The sequence below is a fragment of the Podarcis pityusensis genome (genome assembly GCF_964106645.2).
Source record: "Podarcis pityusensis genome assembly, chromosome: 6".
Lineage (NCBI taxonomy): Eukaryota > Metazoa > Chordata > Lepidosauria > Squamata > Lacertidae > Podarcis > Podarcis pityusensis.
Window position 1 is genome coordinate 37,649,968 of NC_138030.1, and position 23,849 is coordinate 37,673,816.

Consider the following 23,849-nt stretch of genomic DNA (forward strand, 5'->3'; position numbering starts at 1 on the left):
CATTGGTGGTTATGTTACTATGTACTTTTAATTGCATTTTTTAAAAAAATTATAAATTGGTATAATTCAGGTTCAGTATACTGATGGCTGGCTCTGCCCCAAACATACGTGAAGTGACTAGAATGTCTATAGAGCGTCCCCACATATACAACTGTAAACAAGGAGGGCTCTCTCCATGTAATTGGGGGTCCTTGAAAAAAAGGATTCCCAACTATGTAGATAGCTCCCCCTGCATCATGGATGGAGAACATGTGGTCCTCTAGATGTTGTTGGAGTTGAACCCCTATCAGCCCCATCTACCACAGCCAATGATCAGGTGTGGTTTTAGTCAAATATTTTTTGGAGGATCACATCAGGTCCACAATGTAAAGTTTGCATATAGTTTTAAATTTTTCTGAATCAGAAATACTTTTGCAAATCAATAGGTTACTTTAACTTTGCTATTCTTATTTCAGCCATAAAATATTTGGCATAATCCATACGATGATTCTCCATGTTTTATCAAAAGGCAATCAACACCCACCCCTGGCACAGAATAAAAGTCATACATAGCAGTTAAAAGCAAAATCACACATCAGTTTGCAACAAGGAAATGGATATGGTGGCTTGAGTTGAAAGTTCAACAGGTGATTAGGAAGACATTATGAAAGACATTCAAGCTGGAAAGCAGCCAGGATGAAAGGACACTCGCTTAAAGTCATTGAAGTGTATATTTGATTCACTGTGCATTGCTTTAGTTGGCGTCAAAATGAGCACTAATTTGGTTGAAACGCTACATCTCAAATCTAGTACTCCAAAGCAAAGCATTAGTTGTACAGATGCCTGTAACAGTTCTGAAGGCAATGAATACAGTGTAATGTGTCAATCATCTTCAGATCAAGACTCCCTAAGGATATATTGACACATTCAACCATAAGGTCTAGGATGGAGTCATTAAGCACTACTGTTTCCATGATCTCCAGATAATGGTGGTGTCTCAGTCACCTTTATTTCTATAGAGCTTGTAATTGTTCCCGTGGGTTGCAGAAAGGACAGTATTGATTCGATCCACCTGTTCAATTACACAAAACTAAGTGTGCCAAATTCATCTGAGAGAGTCAATGCCATTTTGATAGCGATTAATTGTGTACAGTTTGCAAGATGTAAACTACCTGATTTTCAGATGCAGTCTGCAGCTGTCTTTGATTTCCCAAGGACTTTTGGGTGTTTAAAGCTTCTAAAAATCAAGCCAAATGAGTGACATTTCAGATCCCGCATTGTCTGCTGTTTGTCTGAAGGGGTGCAATGCTCACTCAATCCTTCTAAGCATCATTGTTCAGTATTATGTTATTCAGCTGAAATCTCTACTGGAGGCTTTGAGGACTGGAAGTTAAGTCCTGCATGCTAATTTATTTATTGGAACTACAAATTTCATAAGCTCAAGAAATGCTACAGGAAATGTCTACATATTCCTTCCCTTAAACAAACCATTACTCCTTTAAAATTGCTCCTTGTATGCCTACTCCTTCTCACAGAGAAATAATGTGTTTGTTTGTTTTATGCATAGCCCACTATATCTTAGACTGGGCAACATATCAGTCATAAAGCCCCAACGACCAGTTTCCCCAGGATATCATAATATTGCAGCTCATGTAGCTGAGGCTATGTCTGGACAAAAGTGATGTAATTGCAAACAAAAGATTTTCTCTTCTCTTTTTTCAGCCAGTGAAAAGCAAAAGTGAATATTTCCTCAGGGCTTAAGGTGACTGCAAAGCCAAGCAAGCCAATTCAGAAGCTGAAGGGAACTCTCCTATAGCTGACAATAACTGTTATGGAGGGCTGAAACACCTCCAGCTTATACTGAGAACAGTTTGGCTCAAGTGAGTGGGACATCAGTTAGGCCTAGGAGGCTTCTGAATTCTGAACACTAAGAAGTGGAGCATCCAAAGGCCCTCTCATCTCACAGTGAGCAAAATCCACTGTCCATCAGTCCTCCTGATGGAAGTTTTTCTTTTTTTAAAAAAAAGTATAAATCCATCAGTCCCAACCAGCATTCTGCTGCTTTCATCTTTCTTTCTGGAAATAATAGCTTTTATTGTGAGGGGGAAAATATTCTTCTACTTTGGCAATCACTCGTAGCCAAGTAAGATTGTCTTCCATAGGTTACTTGCACATTTTCAGCATAAGCACAACCACAATGATTTTTCCTTGCTCAATAGTGAGAGAGCCTTACAAGCAATCTGAGCTAGCTTTTAGTCCCTTTCTATGTTTATCATTGTTCTTCTATTAACATGTTAACCAGCTTCACAATACCAAGCCCATTGTTGAAACAGCTGACAAAATACATCATTTTATAGCTCAAGGAGTGACCTGCCACTGACAAGGGAGGATGTTGTGTGGTCCATTTTCTAGAATGCCAGGCACTTTAATTTTCTATACCTGACTGTCAGTTCTACTGAAAGTGACTCTGTGGTGTCACTGGCATACTCCCTTTGACAAAGCCTGCATTCCGTCTTCCTGTCTCTCTTCATTGGAGCTTATCACTGAATACAAACCATTCCCAATGCAGCTGTGCTACCAGGAAATCCCATTCCTCTGTGATGCTCAGGAGGGTTCTGAGATGAGCATCTCCTTCTCCAAGGGGCTTTCTCAGTCAGAGAGAGATTCTGCATGGGTCTGTAGAAGGATTCCCACTCTGCAAAAGGAACATGGCCTGTTGCACACTACAGCCCAGTCTAGTACTATGGCAATGATTAAGTAATACTATCTGGCATACAGTTACAGGTAGGTAGCTGTGTTGGTCTGCTGTAGTCGAAACAAAATAATAATAATAATAAATTCCTTCCAGTAGCACCTTAGAGACCAACTAAGTTAGTTATTGGTATGAGCTTTTGTGTGCATGCACACTTCTTCAGATACACATCTGGCATACAGTATTTTTTAACAGTATTTCCCTGTGATTCCAGGGTTTCATATGTTGGAAAAAGAGATCTCTCCACATGTCACACTGTTTATAATTTTGACTGAGCGCAGTTAGAATCTCCCTTCAAAGTTTTGTGATCAACACATGAAGGCAAGAAAGTGAGCTGGCGTGTGTTCACAGATCCACCCGAATGCATGAATGGGGTTATTATCAAATATAGGGGAATATATGTACTGATAATGTGGAATGTTGCAAGTTCTGTGCCATTAGACATAAACAGAATTAATTCTGATAGGTACCCTATATACACACTGAACGAAAACATAATGTGTAAATTGCCCCATAGTCTGCATTATTCCAAACTCAAAGTATTCCAGGAAATTAAAGTAGACAGTTTGATGATGGCCATAAGGCAGGGAGAGAAATGGATAGTGACTCGTGAGCTGGCTATAATAAAAAATAAAGACTCAGTCTGGAGAAATGTTGTATTTCTTCTCCTTTTTTGAAAATAACAGTGCAGTTTTAAATGTCTTGTGAGTATCTGCCTGGGTCAAAGTTTTTTTTATAAAGGTTACCGGATGCAGAATGCAATCCCAGCATTGTTGATGGCTGCTAAGGACAACAAAGAATGAGAAAGGTTACACCTTAAAAATTAATTGTTCAAAAACCCGGTCGTACTAGAGTAATGCACTGTGAAATGGTGTTATTCTCCAGAAGAATTTCCATAAAGTTTAACATTCCATGACAAAGCCTTTTTCTATTGTAGTTAGTTAAAAAATAGTACATAAAAGTCCTTAGCATACTGAACGAGCATCTAGCCGAGTAGAAGTACGGCTGCTCCCAGATGTGTGCATTGGGTGGCATGACAGTTCCCATTACTTTGGCGGAATCCATAAAACACTGATATCAGTAAGCGAGAAAGCTGAAGGATACATTAGTCTTGCTGCATTTCTAGTGCTATTCACACTGGGATAATGAGATTATTGGGATATTTTTTTTTTCTAATGAGAGGAAGACAGAATACCTTGGTCTCTAAATGATTTAGTCACAGAGGAAAGCCATTAGTCTCTACTTGATTGCTGTCAAATGGTGGAAAATTGGAATATTATCCTGATATTTGTCGTGATGGACCATATTTCTCCTTCTTGTTCAGTGTCAAATAAGATGGGAGAAATATTTGTCGGAGGCACATGATTCTTTGTGAGCCTTGCAATAAAGAAAACAGATATGCACCCGGGGTTTGCTGATAGAGATTAGTGAGAGATAATTGGAAAGCTGCCAGACGCCTGCCATTTTTATAAAAGTCAAGTGGAAAGGGGGGACGGGAAAGTGAGGGGGAAAGAATGTGGCTTGGTTATTTACTTGACAAGGATGCATCACAATTGTTGACTAATTAGATTCCATTTAAATTCACAGCAATGCGCAGCGCGGAGGTAAAATATGATGTTTTTAAACAACGGTAGCGAAGGGAGAAACATATGTTCTCCTTCATCTCTCTTCAGCAATGCAGCTACATTTCCTTAAATATTGGGAGGTTATCTGATTCATATTGAGCCTGCCTTTCCCCTTAAAAAAATGTTTAGAGCTAATGCTGCGTGAATGAAACCTTCTCACACTCCTGTGCTTCCAGATGTCACTTTATCCTTTGGGATTGGCTAGTGCCATGGGGCAAATGTAATACATGTACAATATTGCCACCACTCGCAACGAAGTTGTGTTGCAATGTTTGCCTTGGAAAATATTTCTGTGTCTTTCCCAACTCCCCCCCCCCCCCCCGCCGCCAGTGGTCTGCATATACTATGTTCCCCCCACTTGCAAAAAAGAAAGAAAGAAAAAAATCAACTGGAAGTAGCGTCAAAGAAAATCCAGACATATATATCTCGAGGAAGGGAACTTTTTCCTAAACCATCCATGACCAATACTTTGAAGTAGAGCTGTGTGCCAGTGTTCCACCATCCACTCTATTGGGGGGCAGAGAAACTGAGGGGACCATTTTCCTCCAGCGAGAGGAGAAATTCTCCCACAGTTCATTGGGGGCAGGGCTCGCCATTAGCAGCACATCTTTCTTTTTTCCTAGGTTTTTCTCCCCCCCTTTTTTTCTTTTTTTTAGGAGGGACTATTGGGGGATTTGGTTTCTCTTGTGTTAGGGGGTGGGATTACACAGCTATCTTTGTTCTTCTAGGTTCAGAAAAGACACACACAGGCATGAAACACAGTCCTACAGGGAGTGTGCTTCTTTAGAATTAATGCATTATCAGGGGGTGTTTGTAATTTCTTTGTTTTAACAGTCAGAGAACATTCGCAAAAAAAGATCACACACCTGTTTTCTGAAGTTGTACAATCCCAGGAAGGCTACATACTGCACACATTTTCTAAATGCAGAGATCAGTTACAATCCCTTGGTTCTGTTGCTCAGCTACTATTACAGTTATGTTTTTCCTAACATCCATCCTATATTTATGTTGCTACCTCTCAAAATGTATTGCTTGTTGTCCTTTTCCACAAGTCAAGTGGGAACAATTTTTCCAAAGATCTCATCAATCTTGAATTTGATATTTGAATTTTAAGTGCTGAGTAAATAATTCATATTGGTATTGGTGTCAGCTTGTTTGAACCTGTGTGTATGAAATTGCTACTCTCTTTAAGTCTCCAATATTGGTAGGAAATATACTTTTCTCATATTCTGAAAGCTTTTTCCTAAGGAGGCAGTAAGAGATGTCGATTATTCTTGGTGTGATGTATTAGATTCTCCAATTTAAATTTCAAATGTATACAAATTATCATTTCTGCTTTAATAGGTACCCACCCGTCATCGTGAACCAGGGTAAGAGGTCCTGATAAACCATGTGCAGAAGGATGGCACCAACTGCTTAGATTTTGTTAGTGCACACAATACTGGGACAAAGTTCTATGTGGCAGTTCATTGCAAATACAGAGATAAGTTTGCCACAGACCAAAAACCTTGCAAAATTCCAAAGTGTATTGATTTCTAATCCTAGAATTGTTTTAATTTATTTATTTGGTTCAGCAATATCCATCCAAAGTGCACTCAGATCAACACCACTTTTGAAGCAACCACATAAACACAGAAGTAAAACATCCAAGTAGCATTTCAGAGCAATTCCTCATTCATTCGAGTAGAATTTGATTCTTATATTTAGTTATTTATTTAAAGGCTATCCTTGCTGCCTTTCAGCTACACAAAGTGACTTGTGAAGTAGTATATAATGGGGGCAATTCAAACTTAAAAATAACAAGATTTCTTTTTTACCCTGTTCCTAACCTTGCACCAGTGGGCAAGATATAGTTGTTCTTGTGAGTTCCAATGCTTGCCTATGACTTTTCAAGTTGCTACCGTCATCAATAAAAGAGTGTGTGTGTGTGTGTGTGTGTGTGTGTGTGTAGCTCCTTGCTTCATCTTTCAAACACTGAGACCAGCAACTATAGAAGGGACTCTGATGAAGAACTTAACAGGCAGGTTCTTCTGGGAGCCAGCAATCCTTATGAGGGTTACTTAGTCATGTGCTTGTTGATTAACAGATCGCAGAATCTGTGTTGTGTAGCAGCGCTCAAGTTTTCATCTCCATTGTGCAAAATCCTAAGATCACTCAGCTGTGAAACTCAGGGAGGTGACTTTGGGCAAGTCACATTTACCACCTAAGCTCCTGGAAGGAAGAACGAAATACAAATAAAGTCCAAAGTAATTTAGAGAATCAAATGCCAATTCCCAAGCTGGAACTTATCCTCGCAAATTGATATTTGAACTTTGGCAAGAAAATCCAAAGTCAAATACTCTGTTAACACAAATAGGCTTCATCCTCCTCCTCAGTGAATCCAAAATACAAATTTACATACTGAATCCATTTCAGCTTCATTTAAAACATATAAAGCATATTACCTTGTTTAACAAGCATATCCTTCCTATTCCACCCACCTACCTACATTTTCATGCTGTCTGTTCTACCAATCTTTATGGGGGGGCTAAATCCACAAATCCCATCTGGAGGGCATTAATTAGATAAAATTCTTCTTTCTTTCTTTTGCACTCACAGCTATTTGACTTTACACACTGGAGGGTATTTTGAACTTGGCACACTGGAAACAGTAGCTTTTAAAAGCCCAGCAAGAGAAAAGCCACACATACTGTGTATACCAATGTGAAATGATAGCTGCAGTACTATACATGTAGGGCAAATAAACACAACAAAACTGCATTGTCAATGCCATTATGTAGAAAAGGTGCAGTGCAGATAGGTATTAATGGGACTAGTAGCCTAAGATGACTCATTCAAGACTGGTCAAAATGACACTTTCAAATGTTGCTCCACACCTTCACCCTTAAGCAAATTTATGCATCAGACTTAAAAGGCTGTCTCTTGACACAGGATGGGTTTGGACTGTGTTCAGGACTGCCCAGCAGAATGGGAGTATGAGGGCAGCCCTATTCCAAAGTCTATTGATGGCTACTGATTCCAGACAGAATTGAAATGTGCATTCCCAGAGGCATCATTTGAAGCATCTCACATTTTAAAAACTGATTGATTTTGGATGACTAACAGATATCCTCTTCATAAATTACCCATCTTTAACTAATTTCAGTTATATGAGAGAGAGAGAGAGAGAGAGAGAGAGAGAGAGAGAGAGAGAGAGAATGATTAATACTGATCAAACTCTTCCCCACCTCTTGATATCACAGATTTCTGGGGGAACCATTTCTGGTGTAGTGGTGAAAATTGCCTGACTCATTTAGTGAGCTGTTACCCACAGCTCCTCCTCAATGTGGTTATTGCATTCCTGTTAAACCAATCTATTATACATAAACATGATACTAGATCAACAGGCCTAATCCACAACTACTATGGTACTTTCACTTCCAGAACCTATCTTGTTCTGGCTGGAAGTAAGCATTTTTGCTGGGAAACCCAATTCATTCAGCAGTGCAGCTAGATTTTGAGATAAAGAAACAAAATATAAAGTCAGCTGAGTTTTCTACCAGTGGATGGAGTGTGCTGGCTGTGATCCAGATCGCTTTTGGACAGCCAAGCGGGGTGAGCAACCTGCAACCTCAATTTATTACAGTGGCTCAAAGTTACAGGGTGGAAAAGAGCAGAGAGAGAGAAGGAGAGAAATGTATGTTAGGTTTTTATCCCCCCCCCCCCAAAGCAACTTCATCACAAAGATAGAAAGGCTTGTGATAATGTTTCAGATCTATCCTCATGAGAAATAATGTCCGTTCAGAAGAGAAGAGGGAGGTAGAATCACAGGAACTCTGCTGGAAGCAGTGGAAAAGCAAGCACTTGGTGCGATGCTGCACGATGGGATATCTGTGTCTGTTGCTCTCAGAAACCCCGCTTCCTCCTCCCAAGTAATGGCCTAGCACAGATAGATAAATACAGGAAAGAACCATCAAAGTCCTCAGTTTTCCAGAGAATTATTTCTCTTCTGAAGCATAGTCTTTCCTCCCCTTTAAAATAATAGAAAACAAAACGAAAAGACAGTGTACATAGGACTGAGGGCCAGGAGAGAGAAACGCATGCTGCGCAGATAATGGCACAAGAAAATGGAGAATGGGAGCACTGGAGCATAGGAAGCTGTCTTACACCGTGTCAGACCATCATCCAGCTCAGTAATGTGTCTACTGACTGTAGGTGGCTCTCTGGGGTTTCAGATGGAGGACATTCCCTGTCCTACCCAGATTGAATCCTAAACTTTCTGAATACAAGGCAGATGCTCTGCTACTGAGATACAGCCTTTCCTACTGTTGACAGCTGAGATGAAGGGCTTTGAAGGACAGGCAAAGGTGATCTCAAATTCCTCAACGTTTCTGAGGCTTTGCTTTCTCCCCTCATCCACTTAGAAGAAGTCTGCTTTGCAGTATCTTCTTTGTATATTCTCTACCATTTTTTGGCTGCCAATACTCCTTGTCCCCCACTCCCATAGCCTGGAATAATGCTAATCTAGGGCATTGTGAAGGATGCAAAATGGTGGTCAGGCTTCCAATAAATAAATAAATAAATAAATAAATAAATAAATAGCAGCACCAGCAATAAAAACAGTTAGAAAAATGCAATGAAATTTTGCTACTACCACTGCAAATGGTGAGCATTACCCTGAGAAACTGCTGGAAAATTTCTGTGCCTTCTGAAGAATTAAGTGAAATGTTCTCCTCCCAATTTCTCTGCCCACAAATAGAGTGAAGAATTTTTGACAGGACCATTTTGCATATTTATATCCATCCTGTCCCCCTCATAGAGCTCCATTTCTCAGAATGGTTTACCTCTGAGACTTGTAGCTCTGTGAGGGGAATAAAGCACTTTAAATGTACAATGTTGATGCTTTTCAGAAAATCTTGAACTACCCATAGAGAATATGTCCTTCTAAAAACACATCAGCCACCATTTAAAAGCAAAACTCCAGCTGAAACAAATATCTCTAATTACCCTCTCCTTGCCCAATCACAGGCAAAGGAAGAGTTGAGAACTGAACCATTCCATTAGCATTTCCATTGGCTAAGGACTGTCTGATGGCAAATAAAATGCAGCCTACTGTTGATGAATGGATATCAGGAATAATTGGGAAGCCATTGAAATCATTAAGGACTTTTGCTTGGATACCCCACAGGATACACCACAGGAAAGGTCAAAAGCTGAGAATGCCTATTGGTTGATTTAGCAAGTCTCAAGCCACAAGTGATACTACTGTAATCAGTAAGTTTTTTGCCAGCTAGCAAACAGCACATGAAGAAACAAGAGGAACGATTCTTCCCAGTAGCATAATCCTTGACTTCTAATTATATATGGCTTTGGGATTAAAACTTGCCTTTCGGGCAATAGGTTAACCTGTTTCTGTATGAGTTAAATCACCACTAAAGTTGAAGGATGTCAATAGAATGATCTGCTTCTGTTAGGGCAGAGAAAAGTATAGAGCCATCCGTGGGCGACTGTCATGTGGTTAAAGCTATTGAGTAATCGTTGTTCTATTTCTATTTTTACATAGCTGCTGGAAAAATCTGTCCTTGAATTTCTACTTGGGGCTTTCAAACTTCAAACTGTGTTATAAATGGACTGAGAAGCAACAACTTGCCAAGCACTGGAGCAAAGTGCAAGACTGGTTTTCTTTTAGTGGCTGGGTGTTTTTCATGAGGCTTTGCAATAATCAGAAGAACTGTTGAATTCATGGTACTATCAAGAGTTTCATTTTAAGATGAGTTGGAAATGTTTTATTACTTCAGAGTTTTTATCTCATTCTTTTACTGTAACATAACTTCAGCAATCTCCCCTACCTGATCCTCAGTTTCTGTAAACACTTCAAGGAGACACAAAGGGGTGCTTGTTTGTATAAGAGGTTTATAACATAAGAACATAAGATGAGCTTGCTGAATCAGGCCAATGGCCAACCTGTTCCAACATCATGTTCTCACAGTGGCCAACCAGCTGCCTGTGGGAAACATGCAAAGAAAGATCTGAGCATAGGCTAGCCCTCTCCTCCTTAAATTTGCCTATCTTACCTTTCTACCACAGAGGTCTTCAAGGTGCTTTACAGATATGTTTGAATAAAAGAATTCAGAGGCCCAGGAGCCTTGGACTTCCAAATGCACATCTTCTGTCCTAGAACAAGGAACAGACTCTCTCATGGTATGCTTGAAGATTGCCCATGCATTTGCTGTCTAGGTCTCAGCAATGGGGCTGTACAAAGGAACAAAGGAACAAAGGAAACAGGAAACCACTAACGTCACATCCCGTCTCCGTTCTCCCGTGAGACTTCCAATAGTATGGAGTCCCAGGAATGTAAACAGAGTCCTGTGACTCCAAGCAGCTGCTCAGCAGCAAAACAAAAACTAACAAAAGGGTCCCAAAAGCACACTCCCAAACCAGAACTGAGCTAGCCACACAGGTCTTCCCTAAGGCAGCTGGCTGAATGACTTAAAATGTTAGGATGTTTATCCTCTCAACTGATTGTGGCAGGGATTCAGTTCAAATTCTAGGGTACTTCTTTCTGGTCTCCTAATTAGACTACGGTACTTCTTGAATATTTAGTTTACAAGTCCTCTTGCTTCTGTGCCATGAAATAGATAGGGGGAGTAAGTAGCATGCATATTGCCCCTACCCCAGTGTTTCTGAACAAGCAAGAAAGCCCTGTTCCACTTCTGATCTTTCTGCACTGAATGGGAAGATCTGAAGAGAAATTATAAGTGCATTTGGCCAAACATGCTCAAAAGTCTCCTCCTGACTGGGAACTCTTCTAATGTAGGGTTCCTTGTTGTGGAGGAGCCTTCTAAGCAGCCCCAGGAGACACAAGGCAGGGACAGGGATATCACATGCTTGGCCACTCTTCCTATATACTTTGTGCCCACATAGGATGGAGCAGGGAGATCCTATAGGTTTCCTCAGTTTTCTGAGGTAATCTAAGGCCTTGAACAAATGCCTATCCTTGCCATCCATAAAGAAACCCCACCAATGAGAAACAGACACCGGCCACCCCCTGGAGAAATTCAATACAACTGCCTCTTCAATTTATTTGCCCATAAATAAGGCAGATAATTTTGAGAGTCCATTTGTACCCAGCTCTGCCTTTAACCTCCTTGACAAGGATGGAGACAATCTCGTTTTAATTACTTTTCAGCATCACTGAACTTGGTTTCCTGTGCCCTGCAGATTGCTGTTTGGCTCTGTGGGTTATCATGTTCTTTGTTCATTTCCCTTTGTTTAAATTTTAAGTTATGTTTATTGGGAGCCCTCCCCCTCACCAACCCAAATTCTTTTATTGCTTTTATTACTACTATTGTGTGCCCTTTGGGGGTCATTTCACACCAAAAAGAGGGTATAAATTTTAACATCAGCAAGCAACTTCTGCTATTACTCTGAAGCCTTCAAAGAGAAAAGGCTACAAGTGAAGATAACATGTAATATGGCCATTTTAAGGCCATGTTTTATGATAATATGGTAGATCACTGCAGTCTGCAGCAGGGCTACTCCTGTGAATTTGAAAGATCACAGTAACACAGAACAGGGCTTTTAGTGCGGTTCCCCCCTCTCTCTGGAACATCGTAAAGGAGGGCCACCATGAGGGACCTGAGGCAGGCGGATTGGCCATGGCTTCTTTTAAGCTCAAGCTGGGGTCTGGAATCATCAACCCAGTTGCCCAGCGACACTTTGCAAGCTTGGCTTGCACCACAGCAGGGCTCAGTGCTGGCTGACTCCCATGAAACAGGTTTGGCATGGTGCAGCCCCAGCAGATTCCATTTCATCTGCATCAGGCAGGTGGAAAGACAAACTGTTCCTGACCCTACTGCCATGCAAACCCTTACCCTGCCTGCTGCAGTCAACAAAGATTTGGCCTGTGTTCATCCCAACACCTGCTGTTCTGTCTTTCAATGGGCAAATAAAGCCAGCTGCTTTAAAAATAAATCATAGGCCCTGACACAACTCTCAAATTTTCCTTTGAGGGTGTTGGGAGATTGATGAAAGTTCTGTGCTTTGTTAAGGGTGACGAAGTGGGGTGGTACCCATGTGAGACATCCATGAGAAACTTAGTCCATTTCTTCCTACTTTTAGGCATGCTGATTTTTCTTTGTGAATCAATAGTCCCTTCTATTCAGCATAGCAAACAATCTCTTTCCCAGTCCAGCACGTGCTAAATGTCTTTGATAATCACTTCAAGAGACCCCAGTTAATAAATTACTACATCCAAATATGGCTCTCAATGAAATGTATGAGTGTCTATTCATTCCTCTCCCCTATTTGTCTTTATATATCTCACAGCATTTGCCAGTAATTATATCCCTCTTTATAATCTGTACTCCCCAGTTAAGGTACGTAATTGATAGCTCCTGAGGAAGGGGGGCGGAGAATCATTAATCCCAGAATGGATCCAAAGTGCTTTGCCATGCTGGGCGATTTCATATATATGTTGGTTCCCCACCCTCCCATAGCCTGGATGCTTAAATTATTGTGAAGTCTCACAGTTCACAGCAGAACTAACTATAGGATGATGCACAGAATTAAAATAGAGTCCCTATATCCCAACTTGTTGCTCTGTTGTTGCCAGAGGACATAACAATAAGTAGAATTGAGCATTGCCCCCCACCCCCCAAATGACCTGCTGCAATATAGATTAATCTTATGATTTACCCTGCTAAATTGTTATGATGAGGTCTTGCTGTGTTGGAAAATTAGCAGGGGTGAAAGAAGGCAAAAGGGGAAAAGAGATTCCACACTTGGAATTCAACCCTTGTACTCATATAACCATGCAGGTCAGGAACTGGCTTTCAAAGAAATGCTATTTTCCTATTGTCATGGCACAGTTTTGCAACTGTAGGGGTGTGTTGTGCGGGAGAGAATAACTCTCAGCAAAATGTCATAGCTAATGATGGACTAGCAACCGAGAGGCAGAAAAGTTGAAAAACAGCCACAATAGAAATAGTGGAATAGAATAGCATGCGGATAATGTTCAAGTGACAAAGGATTCGGGGGGAACATGCACAGATAGGGGGTGGAGAAATTCTAAATTTAGGAGACGTATACATAGATGAGGAACGAAGAGACTGTATTAGAAGATAACGATGATCGTCATTAAATAGCAGTAAGAAAATGAAGGGGAGAGTTAAAGATAGCTAAAAGATAATGGGGATAAGAATAACAGCTAGGTTCTGTCCCCCAAATTGCAGTTCTGCCCCAGACTCAATGTGGGCTAAGAAAGAAAGAGATGCTAGATTGGCAGCTACACTGGATCACATAAGGTGGTGATACCATTGCTCCTGACAGTGATCTGGAGGCCTCTATGTATTATAGAACCTTCAAGTAACCCAAGGAAACCCCATGCTGAGGTTGGCCTCATCTGTCCTGCACAGGCGACCATTACTGCAGAAACCACCTCCTGCACCAGGCCCAGCTGCAGGTTGTTGGAGGCTTGAGCAGAAGAATGTGCCCAGTGTCACTGCCACTGCTGCCTCTTCCGTCTCTTAGTTTCCTACCATCACCACTTCCTCAGCTGTGACCACTTTTATAGGGCCAGTGCTGAACATATGAACCACCACCACCACCACCCACTAGCTGCTCTCCACCCTTCCTAGCCCAGGAAAAGAGGCTGAGGTTGGGCAGGTAGCAACAATCCTGCTGTGAAGGGAAGAGACAGAGCACAACTCTCTGTTCCCAAAAGCTCCAGTCTTCTTTGTAAGCTGAAGGCTTGTGTGTTGTACTCCAAGAACTAGCAATTGGAGAAGTGGGGAATCAGTGCTCACCTGATCTATGGTGACCTGCATCACTGCTGCACGCTGGGACAGAACTGGAGAGGGATTGGCAAGATTGGTGAGATGGAAATCCAGTGCTTTCGCCAACATATCCCCCCCCCCCCATTCCAATATGCATCAGCAACATGGTAGATGCATCAGCACTGCCACCTCACCACCTGCTACTGAGTCAAAAACCTATGGAGGGCACCAGGTTGCCAAAGGCTGCTCAATAACCTCAATTGTAAAACTCACTTGAATTTTTGCTTTGACTTACAATGGTGCAAACCTTATCATTATCATTATCATTGGGACTTTTTGTGACAAAGAATGAGATTCCTTAAACGATCTTATTTGTTCTCAGAGGGCTACCTTAAATATCTGCCAGGAAGTTGCCCAACTAAGTCAAGCAGTGTAAAAGTGGCAGAGAAGAGTTTTATACTATCAGGGCAATCAGTAAACTGTCAGTCTAATACATTCTAGCTGCCTAGCTGCCTCTGCATTTATATCACCCTCATCACTTCATCAACATTTCCTGTCTCACTGCTAAAAAATGTCACTGACAATTTACCTTGTGAGATGGTGGGTTTTTTTTAATTTTAAAACACACACACCACATTTTGAATGGAGCTAAACACAGAGACATAAAATTCCCCATAGATGGGGAAATAAAATGATGGTTAGAGGGGGGATATTTTAAAACCAGATCCAACAGCTGAAACAGTCAAACTTACCATTTTCATATTATCTGGGGGCTTCTCAGCCAAGCCTTATCAGAACCGTATGATTATTGGATTTTGGATTCACTCTGAAAGATCCAAGCCCAATGAATGGGGCCTGTGCCTACCATTCTGAAATCAATGCCCTAGATGGGCTTTGTGGCTTCTATAAAATTGGAGGGGGGGGGGGTGACAAGCACTCAGTGTTGTTATAAATACCACCAGAGGCAGATTTAGGGCAGTGCGATCGGTTTTGCGATCGGTTTTGCTGGGTGTTGAGCCTAGGGGCATCGCAACTCTGACGTAGTCAGTGGAGCAAAATGGAAGGTGAGAGGCTGTGTGTGTGTGTGTGTGTGTGTGTGTGTGTGTGTTGAACTTTGGCCTTGCACAGGGCACCATTGACATTTGAAAGACCAAAGTCTGGTCCATACATGCAGTGCTGGTGCAGATATATTCCAATACACTCCACCTTTTGATTTTCAATGCTCCAAGGTGAATCTCAAGGCAAGGCAACTTCAAGCAAGTGCTTCCAATATTTTGATGCTCTCCCCCCCCCCTTCCCAAACCCACCATGTTAAATCTAATTGGTAGAGGTCTATAGTGGAGGCTGGATTTTGGTGCCACGCTTGAATCTCATGGGAAAGGTAAAGGGTTTCACCTGCTACATTCCATGAGTACAGTCTATGTAACTGTTCATACAAACACTTGTGCTATACACTCATACAGTTATTCACATTAACGTTGAACGGGTGCATAGTCTGTACCTGTGTGTACAAATAATTGGCATGTATAAATCAACATGAAGAGAAATGCTACACTGGACACAGGTACAAGTACACCTGTAGCTTGTATTTGTGTTCAGTGTAATGTGTGGATTCTGACAACTGAGAACAGGAATATGCATGTGGTCATGAATGGTCAGGAAATTGGATGAGGTCCACATTAACAGTCAGTTGTATACTAGGAAGATGTCCAAAGTATCTTAGATTCTAGTTCCTTCTTCCAGTTATGAAATAGCATTGCTTTGATATCTCATCCATTTAGAGATTAATTTGGCATTGAAACAACATTTGCAAAACGTGTTACTATTTTGTAGCAATATCTTCAAAAAGCAATATTTATGATAAAATCATGACCTCTAGGATGTAATCCATTTTTAAATCTCATCCTTTGCACCCCAATCTTTCAATCTAATTAGATTCACATCAGCATATTATTACAGAATGCAATCATTCCTTTTCTCTAATAGCATTCATGGATAATTTTATTTCTTGTTCTCAGACTCCTACTCCTGTGGTGTAATTAGGGTCTTTGGCACCTTCCGATGCTCTGAATGAGTTGCAGCTGCTAATTGCTAATTGAAAAATTAGAAACTCAGATCGAAGAAGGATCTAATTAAAATAAAATTAGATAAAATTCCTCTGAACTGGCATCTTCCTCTTTGTTTCTCTTCCTCTTGTTTCGCGATCACAAAGCCATTAGACATTGCATCTAGTTGTTAAGCTTAAATTCTTCCCCCCTATCCTGCAATAACCTTTTATTATGTACAAAGATATTTGTATTCATCAGAAAGCCTCTAAAATATCTTGCTCATTAAGCTTATCCTCCCTTGGTATTTTTTTAAAATATATTGAAATGTTTGATAGTCCCTGTCCATGTTCATAGAACAAGAATATCTGAAACAAGACTAAAAGATTGATTCCTTGTATCATGAGTAGATGGAACTGACTGAATGCACACGCACTTATTAGATGACATCCAAAATGCCCCTTCCACGTGAAGAATTTATTTATTTCAACAATTTGTATAAGTACTTAACACCATAGATTCTAGGCAGTACAGTGGTACCTCAGGTTAAGAACTTAATTCATTCTGGAGGTCTGTTCTTAACCTGAAACTGTTCTTAACCTGAGGTACCACTTTAGCTAATGAGGCCTCCTGCTGCCGCCGTGCCACCGCCATGCGATTTCTGTTCTCATCCTGAAGCAAAGTTCTTAACCCAAGGTACTATTTCTGGGTTAGTGGAGTCTGTAACCTGAAGCGTCTGTAACCTGAAGCGTCTGTAACCAAAGGTACCACTGTATACAGTAACCTGCTCACAGTTCATTGGATTACATTGAATTGTTTTATATCTCTAATTTGGATCTAAGCTTCCATTCCTTATATCATTTCATCTCATCAGTGAAAAGGCATCAAATAGTTCTATTTCAAGCTTTCATACATAAATGTTGTAAAACGGGTGTTATGGGAAGGATTTTCAAACTGTTCCTTTTTCCGTTCTGTGTTTCAAAATAATGTGATGATGACTATTAAGTATTTAAAACAAGTATCATGCAATATCTAACCATTGCGACAAACTGTAAAAGAAGCCATTATTGGTATATTGAAAATAGGGAAACTGAGACTGAGTGTGAGAGGTTTGCCAAGGTTAATGGCAGAGGGTGGATTTAAATGGAGGAGTCCCTCAGTCACAGCTCAATTTCTTAGCCAGACTTTCCTATAAATCAGCGTACACAGGATTATAGACGTACTAAATTTGAACTTTCCACCTATTGTGAACTTTGAAATTTTAATACAATGCATGACAAGAGAGAACAGTAAGCCAGGACTTAAGTTCTTTCCACAAGAGATACCTCCATCCTCTCATATTAGCAGCTTTGTGAAAAAATGGAGCAATGGGGTGGGGGTGGGGCTGTCTCTCTTCAAGACCCTCAAATCCTAATTTAACACCAATATCAATAATATAATGCTGTTAAGCACTTATCACTCCTGAAGAATTCAAGGTCAGCACTACAGGGATTAGTTTTGCTTAATTTTTAAAAATGTATTTCTCAACTTGTAAAGAAACATCTGAAAGTGGCCATTACTTATTTATTTATTAAATTTGTATACTGCCCTTCATCCTTAGATCTCAGGGCAGTTCACAACATAAACATACAAGATAAAGCACAAAATCCGTGATAAAAATAAGAACAACCCCCCTCCTCACAAACCAGTACACCCCATTACCCCATCCCCTCCCACAAACACAGTCAGCTCATGAATCCATAACAGTGGCCAGAGGAGGAATGACTGCTGGGAGGACAACAGGAATAGCCTAGCTGGTAAGAAGAAATGAGGGACGCGGGTGGCGCTGTGGGTTAAACCACAGAGCCTAGGACTTGCTGATCAGAAGGTTGGCGGTTCGAATCTCCGCGATGGGGTGAGCTCCCATTGCTCGGTTCCTTCTCCTGTCAACCTAGCAGTTCGAAAGCATGTCAAACTGCAAGTAGATAAATAGGTACCGCTCCGGCGGGAAGGTAAACAGCGTTTCCGTGCGCTGCTCTGGTTCGCCAGAAGTAGCTTAGTCATGCTGGCTACATGACCTGGAAGCTGTACGCCGGCTCCCTTGGCCAATAGAGCGAGATGAGCGCCGCAACCCCACAGTTGGTCACAACTGGACCTAATGGTCAGGGTTCCCATTACCTTTTTAAGAAGAAATTATATGGTGCAGCTGCTACAGCAGCACAACCGGGTGCCTTCATCTTCCCCAGCTGCAACAAAGTATGTCTCTTCCATATCGGTCTCTACAGCCACAGCAGGCACCGTAACCTTCCAACAAAGGTGCAATACACAGACACACAGACACACACACAGACACACACACACACACACACACACAAACATATGAGAGCCCCATTCACAAGCATATGAGCCAAACTCATTGTCATGCTGTCCACTATTCCCTTCAATTTTTACAGCAGGCTAAGCCATATTAAACCGGTTTGCCAACCTCGGCATGCTTAGCCAAGGCTTTCCATACTATGTAAACCTCTTAATTTTGCAAATCTGCACTTCAGTGGCTTGGCTTTGAATCTGTTAACAGCTTTATCACTGCTGAATATGCAAGGTAAACCCAGGTGGAAAACACCTGCTGTGCTGTCGAAGACTTCAGACACAAGCCTTGGAGAAATGCCTCTGTTGTTGTGCCTGCACTTTTTAGATAGATCCAGGCAGAATTTGCCTGAAGCGTGTTGAATGTATGTTCTCATACCAATGATTCCCCAGGAGTATATACAAAAGGGGGTAGCAGTGTTACTGTTGACACTGTGGGGGAATCAGAAGCAAGCAGGTGATATAAAGAAGCCAAAAAGAGAATAGGAATCTACTGCTCTAATATTCAATTTCTTGCATTTGATTTCATGTGAAGCAAAAATAACAGGTTTTACAGGCTCTTGTTCCCTGTTTTGCATTAATCTAGTCCAAAACAGGATTACTAGTGGTAAATCCCTTTATGGATGGACTAGTAAAAGTCAGCTCAGAACACTGCTTTAATAGGCTCATCTGGGAATCAAGCCCCTGACATAATTGATGCATATACATGTCAGCTTATTTGCCAATGTTCTTCTCCATCTGTCAGAATGGCATAGTGACTGCTCAGAAAGCCAAACAGTCCAGCAAAGTACACTCATTGTGGACAGAGGCAATTCCCCCTCCCCATTGCTCTTGAAGAGGACCGGAAGGGCAGGATATAGTCCTCATTCTACTTTTCAGTTTGTCAGGAAGTGTCATCAAGAGCATTGAGGGCAACAGTCATAGCTCAGTGGTAGAGCATCTGCTTTGCATGGTGAAGGTCCCAGGCTTGATCCCTGGCAACTGTGTGGCGTGCTGGCCTGTAATCTCAATTAGGTTTTCAGAAGTATTTTCGGGATAGGGGCATTTCTGGGTGTGACAAGCCTGGAGGGGGCACATTAAAGCTTTAAGTAAGTCAGTAAGGCAAGATGTTGGGTACCTGTTGCCCTCCAGACGTTGCTGGCCTCCAAAATCCAACCAGCACATTGGCCAATGGTCAGGCATAATGGAAGCTATAGTCTACAGAAATAACTTGAGAGCCACAGGTTCTCTGCCCCTGGAGGGAGCATACCATATAACACATTTTATTTTGATTGGCTAAAGGAATATAGCCAACAACATATAAGCTGTGGTGAAGCACTAAAATGAAATACTGAAGTGCTAAGGAATGAATTATTTGGAAGGCTGAAAATTCCAGTCCATGGAAATGGCCTGCCTGTGCCAAATGACGTTTATTTTGGCTTTAATAAACATATTCAATATAAAATATTTCAAAGTGGCAAAAGTATTGGATATGCTATATACGGTAATGTCTCTGCTTTTGGGGAAAAAACATTGTGTTACTTACTGCGGCATTTTACTGTAAAAATTATAACTCATTGGATTGAATACATTTTAGCTTGATTGCCAGTAAATTTCAGTGTCAAATGTATCATTTAGAACCTCCATGACTGATGGAGAGAATGGAAAGACTTCCTTCCTTATACTTCTTTCTGTTGCAAAAACTTCTCTGTCTTTGTGCTTATGTAACATGTAGGTCAATTGTCTTCTGGCAGATTCTCAAGGAATATGAGGGCAGAGGGCTTAAAAAGAATGTAGTCTCCAGCTTTTTGATACAGGATAGCTTCAGTCTTGGACCTCACAGGCCATCCTTAATGAAAGACCCCTGTCCACCATGTCAGCATGGCTTAGCAGTAAAAGGAACGACACTCTGGTGTTTTAATTCTGTGAGCCATCTTTTCTGGGCAGTGGGCTAGTCTGCTTTTCTTCCTTGAGAAAATCAGACATCAAGGTTAGAACAATGCTTAGATGTAAGATAACTAATAGCAATGCAATGGTTAAACAAGAAGTTTTCTAAAGGTCATAGCTGGTACTTATGTAACTTCAGTGAACTACTACTGGTGTAGAAGAGCATGCTATCAAAATAATGTCTGTTACAGGCTGCCATTCTTAAGCACAGATGGGGAAATGTACTTTAATGCTGCATACACACTTCCTCAGCTAATAATAATAATAATAATAATAATAATAATAATAATAATATTACTTATACCCTGCCCTTCTGACTGGGTTGCCCCAGCCACTCTGGGCAGTTTCCGACATAACATAATAACACAGTGAGATATCAAACAGTAAAAACTTCCTGATACAGTGTTGCCTTTGGTTGTCTTCGGAAGGTTGTACAGCTGTTTTTCTGTTTGATGGGAGGGCGTTCCACAGGGCAGGCGCCACTACCGAGAAGGCCCTCTGCTTGGTTCCTGTAACTTCACTTCTCACAGTGTGGAAACCGGCAGAAGGCCTTCAGAACTGGATCTCAGTGTCTCAGCTGAATGATGGGGGTGGAGATGCTCCTTCAGGTATACAGGGCCAAGACTGCTTAGGGCTTTAAAGGTCAGCACCAATACTTTCAATTGTGCTCGGAAACATACCAGCAACCTGTGAATATCTGGAGGAATAACAGAGATTGGATAACTAGCAGTTAGTCTTTCGGGGGGGGGGGGGTTATGCATTAGCAGGGTGTGGTGAATTCATTATTCTTGTCTGTCCTTTTACTAGTCTCTTTTTGTTTGCTATCAATGGGTAACCCCAGTTGGCACACACATGTTCTGCAGGATTGGGTGCAGAAATTCTGGTATTTGAATATCCATTCGCAAGCTCCTCCCATATTGATGTACTTAATACATGCAACTGTATCCTACAAGAAGAGCTCAACTGCAACTCAGCAAATATATCTGTGGTGCACCACAAACAGTTCTAGCAATGATGCCAAGGCAAGCATTGTCTGGTTCACAATCCTGTGATAGTGCAAGGTCATCAAATAAATGCAGAAGATGCCTCATCTGAGTCAAAGGGGTACAATCTCAGTTCATTATGCTAGAGGTGGTAAAGTGTTGAAGCTTCAGGAGGAGCTGGTCCTGAACTAGTGCATGGCTACTTGTGTCACATTATTCCGTTAAGGTTCTTTTGGGCCCTGCAAGCATTTTCTCATGATAAGCATAAACAAAATTAGCAGAACTAACAACTCTTGGTGTGAAATGCTGATGCACTATTTGCTTGATACATTGACCATATCTATTCAACCCACTTGCCTATAAACTCTCCAGGGTTCCCCCACCCACCCATTATTTTCCCATTTGTTATCTTATTTTCTTTTTTTCAATCGTAGCATGCTTTAGAAATGCATTTAAGTGGCTTTCCTAATTCGGTTAATGCACTTCCCAGAATGTTAGAGCTTCCTTTCTCCAAAGTTAATCTCTACAGTGACACAAAATGTCATTATGCATTAAATAAGGCAGAAGTCACAGGCAATAATGTGATCTGCCCTGTAACTGTTTTTGCATTAAATTCGCTGAAATGATGAGTGCCAGAGAGTGTCTGTCCAAGGGGTCATGAGCAGAATTTTAAATATCGTTGCAGTTTCTCTATAAATCCCAGAGCAAGTAAGTCCTGCCAAGGGATGAAGAAAAAGAATGGAGTCCCCATGGCAGCTGGACAGGCGGGAGACTATCATTTAATTTATTATAATTTATTTTACAAGATTTATATACCACTTAATCAAAACAAATATCTCTAAGTGGTTTACATGCAATATAATAACATGTTCATTAAAAATAGCTATAAAAACAGACAATCAAGTTTCATTCACAGTAGACTGGTTGAAATTAATCAACATTGCTAATTTAGGGCCATTAATTTCATTGGATCTACTCTGAGTAAAACTTAGTTGAATATACCCATGATATTTTTTTGTTATGTTGGGTCCAGTGGACACAGGAAAAGTCTGATAGGTCCCTCCACAAGCAGCAAATGGCTGTTCCTAGGATGAAATCATGAGGTTTGCCTAATAGCCCCATAATTCATGCGTATCATCTGCAGCTAATGAGAGGTCCTGCATGATGATTTCTTTCATTCTAAAAGATGTGCAACCAAGCATCAGTTCCATTTAGGAATTGGAAAACTTCTGTTCTCTGGAGCCCTACCTTACTGCCACCACTGGAGCCAATCACCCACCACCGCTTCAAGAGACAGATGCAGGCAAAAGCTGCAGATCCATGCCAGCCTTTTTATTCTGCCTGTTTCTCTGTGTGTCTGCTCCTCACCACCATCCCCATTTTTTACACACACACACCCTGGAAATACTGTTTGCATGCCGATGAATTCCTATCAGGAGGTAAGTCCCAGTGAATTCTGTGGGACTTATTTCTGAGTAAAAACTTGTTACTTGGCTATTAATCCCAAAGAAATCCTCCCAGTACTGAGGTGTCAAAAGGGCTTCAATGGATACTACACAACACGGAGAGAGCTTGTCTTGAAATGTGTTCCACCATATTTATTTTCTGCACCAAAGGAGGAGGACAGGGTGTTAGCCAAACAAAGCAACAGGGAAACATCATTTTCTTGTCTCATTGCATCTGATCAGGTGTGCACTCAGCTCTCCATCCCCTGATGAGATAGAAAACCATCTACATTTACTCTGACAGCTTGAGATGCGGTAGCATGCTTGAAGAACAATTGGCAAGAAACGGGAAGGATTTTGGACTGTTTAAATGCTGAGATTGCAGCAGTGCAATACTGCTGCTCTAAACAGTGCACGCCACTGCTTTATAAAAGTGCATTTTCCACTTTAGGGAATTCTCTATGCTTTTGATTTTCATTCTTTCTCTCCCCCCCCCCCCCCATTCAGTCCACAGTGGTGGGACCAGATAAAAATGTTGCATCTCAAGTTGAAACAGACCTGGCATGCATTTCAAATTGCATAAATCTACAGCAAATGAACACAGTATATAAGCGTAGACAAGAAGGGAGAGTTCAGAACATGCTGTATCCTATTTCTGCTCTCTTGCAATGTTATCCCTGCAGCAACGTTTGTGTCTTTATCACTCATCTCAGCTTAACTTGGGTCTATGTATGTCTAGATAAGATAATCAAATGGGCTTTTTTTAAAAAATGGTCCATCCTTTGGGAACTGAATGCACAGAAGAAACCATAGTCTCTTAAAATCTGGAAGCAAAACTTCATGTTTAACCCTTTTCATATAATGATTACTGTATATCTGATTATATTGGTAACAACCTCTGTGTCAAGTCGACTCAGCTTCCCTGCCTCAAGGTCCTGTTTGCTTCTTTTATTCCCATGAGAAAGGATCAGGTGGTTGTGGTAGTTTTAATCT